The following is a 3,531-nucleotide window of genomic DNA, read 5'->3' on the forward strand; positions in this document are numbered from 1 at the left end:
GCTGGGACCGATAACAGAAGGTACTACTGCCACTACTACTACTACTACTACTGCTACTACTGGTACTACTATTGCTACTACTTTATTACTACTACTACTACTACTACTACTACTACTACTGCCACTATTACCACTATTACTACTACTACTACTACTAACAATAATAATAACACTGCCAATTACTACTACTACTACACCACCTACCACTACTACTACTACTGCTACTACCGAATTACTGCTACTACTTCTGTTATTACCACTACTACCGCCGCCAACTACTACTACTACATTTTACTGCTACTACTACTACTACTACTACTACTACTACTACTACTACTACTATTACTACTACTACTACTACTACTACTACTACTACTACTACTACTACTACTACAACTACTACTACTACTACTACTACTACTACTACTTTTTTTTTTTTACTACTTTTACGGGCCCATCTATTAGAGTTGCGTTGTGAGCGGTATATCTCATCCTTCAATAGCTTCAATGGCCCCACCCCGCCAATGACTGTGGCCGACAACCATCTTTATTTAATATTACAAACTTTACTAAACATTTTATTTTTCAGCTAACAGACTACTACTACTACTACTACTACTACTACTACTACATTTTTTACTACTACTACTACTACTACTACTACTACTACTACTACTACTACTACTACTACTACTACTACTACTACTACTTTTTTTTTTTTTCACTACTACTACAACGGGCCTCCATCTATTAGAGTTGCGTTGTGAGCGGTATATTTTCTCATATCATTTTACAAAGCAATTCATTGGCCCCATTTACGCCAATGACTGTACGACAACCATCTTTATTTAATATTACAAACTTTACTAAACATTTTATTTTTAAGCTAACAGAGCTTGTGGTTGATACGACTATCAACCACCGTCGCCTCAAAGTCCAGGTCAGCAATGCTACTACTACTAATACTACATTTTTAACTACTACTACTACTACTACTACTACTACTACTACTACTACTACTACTACTACTACTACTACTACTACTACTACTACTACTACTACTACTACTACTACTACTACTACTACTACTACATTTTTTACTACTACTACTACTACTACTACTACTACTACTACTACTACTACTACTACTACTACTACTACTACTACTACTACTACTACTACTACTACTACTACTACTACTACTACTACTACTACTACTACTACATTTTTTACTACTACTACTACTACTACTACTACTACTACTAATAACATTATTATTATTTTTTCTTTTATATTTTTTTCTCTTTCTCTCTTTCACACACACACACACACACACACACACACACACACACACACACACACACACACACACACACACACACACACACTACTGTAATAGCATTGCTTAGCGGGACTCTTTTTTTTTTTCTCATCTTTTTCCCTTGATCTGCTTACTCTGCTGTAAAGAGAGAGAGAGAGAGAGAGAGAGAGAGAGAGAGAGAGAGAGAGAGAGAGAGAGAGAGAGAGAGAGAGAGAGAGAGAGAGAGAGAGAGAGAGAGAGAGAGAGAGAGAGAGTTTTTACCTTCTTTTGATATCCTTTCGCTGCCGGAACGCCATCACCACAAGAACAACAAGAACACCAACACCTATCATTGCCGACACAACGATGATGGTGATGGTGGTTAATGGTGATGGTGGTTGTAAGTAGTGGTGGTGGTTGTAGGGGTGGTGGTGGTGGTTGTAGGGGTGGTGGTGGTGGTGGTGGTGGTGGTGATGGGGATGTAGGTGCAGTTTATCCATGAGAGGCTTTGACTTTTGTATCCTTTAAGAGTGCATGGTCGATTCGGGTACTGTGATCTCCACCTTGAGGGCCCGTGAGCCTCAACAGTAACAGCCCGGTAATCAGGGAAGTAGCCTGTTCTGCGGCACCAAAGAGCACAATCACCAGCCCATACTGTAAACCAAAGACCATAGCCATTGTTGCTGCCATAGTTCCAAACACCTACCAACAACTTCCACCACTGTGCGTCCCCAGGGAAGCAAGTGGCGTCCAGCGTGAACGAGGCGTCACTCAGCCAGCCATCGCCCGCCGCCACGAGCCTGATGCCTTTGAACCCTAGATCGGGGTGCACGTATAAGGTGGTGCTCCAGGTGCCCCTGTTATATTTCTCGGTGGTAACGTTCTTCCATTCCTCATCCCCCGAGATGGTAATTTGGGCAGGGCAGTGTGGGTTCCAGTGTGGTCTGAAGGAATTTCCGGCCACAAGCAACGATGATTCAATAAACACCAAGATCAAGGGCAGCCTGGCCTTCATCGTGGCTCACCGTGTGTGTGTGTGTGTGTGTGTGTGTGTGTGTGTGTGTGTGTGTGTGTGTGTGTGTGTGTGTGCAGGGGAAGAGTGTTGAGTCTTGAGTGTTGAGCTTCTAAAGACTGCTGAGGCGTTCACTCTCGTATCTTCGCAGCGACTCTTGGTCTCCCTTTTCTTGGAGACGCAATTCAGCGAGCAGCGACCACTCACGGCAGGACGAGAGAGACACTGGGGAGAAATGGCTGTGCTTGTGATTATATACTGGGCGCCTTTTAGATAATTTTCCTACAGTTTCCTGATCTGGGACAGGATGTTTCGTGCGTGGCTTGCTGTGTACTACTTGACGCCTCGACACAACTTCCTGGGCTCAAAGGCGACTGTTACTCAGCGCCACAGAGAACATCAACCGGGAGCTCACGGGTGACTTTCTCTGTTCAAGGTGCAGAAGCTGAGTAAAACTATCGCGAGGATCACAGAACAGTCCATGCTGGAAAGTCTCAGCACCTTCCAATAGAGGCTTTTCAAACAGGCAAAGTGAGGCGCCGAGACGCTTGAAAATACGGCTTTTGTCTCCTTGCAGCCGACGGAAGGAAGGAAATGATCAGAGAAGAATGGACACGAAAGGAAGGGAAATGATCAGAGAAGAATGGACACGAAAGGAAGGGAAATGATCAGAGAAGGATGGACACGAAAGGAAGGGAAATGATCAGAGAAGGATGGACACGAAAGGAAGGAAATGATTAGAAGGATGGACACGAAAGGAAGGGAAATGATCAGATAAGAATGGACACGAAAGGAAGGAAATGATCAGAGAAGAATGGACACGAAAGGAGGAAATGATCAGAGAAGGATGGACACGAAAGGAAGGAAATGATCAGAGAAGGATGGACACGAAAGGATGGACACAGGGAAATGATGAGAAGAATGGACACGAAAGGAGGAAATGATCAGGGAAGAATGGACACGAAAGGAAGGGAAATGATCAAAGAAGGATGGACACGAAAGGAAGGGAAATGATCAGAGAAGGATGGACACGAAAGGAAGGGAAATGATCAGAGAAGGATGGACACGAAAGGGAAGAAAGAACAAAAGGAATGCAAAGGAAAAATAAAGAAGAACAAGGGACGAAGAACAACAACAATAACAAGATTAAATTAAAGAAGAAGAATAAAAGGTTAACAAAAGAAGGGAAAAAATAGAAAATACCAAGGAGAAGAGAGAG

This window comes from Eriocheir sinensis, unplaced genomic scaffold (assembly GCF_024679095.1).
Source record: "Eriocheir sinensis breed Jianghai 21 unplaced genomic scaffold, ASM2467909v1 Scaffold298, whole genome shotgun sequence".
Taxonomy (NCBI): domain Eukaryota; kingdom Metazoa; phylum Arthropoda; class Malacostraca; order Decapoda; family Varunidae; genus Eriocheir; species Eriocheir sinensis.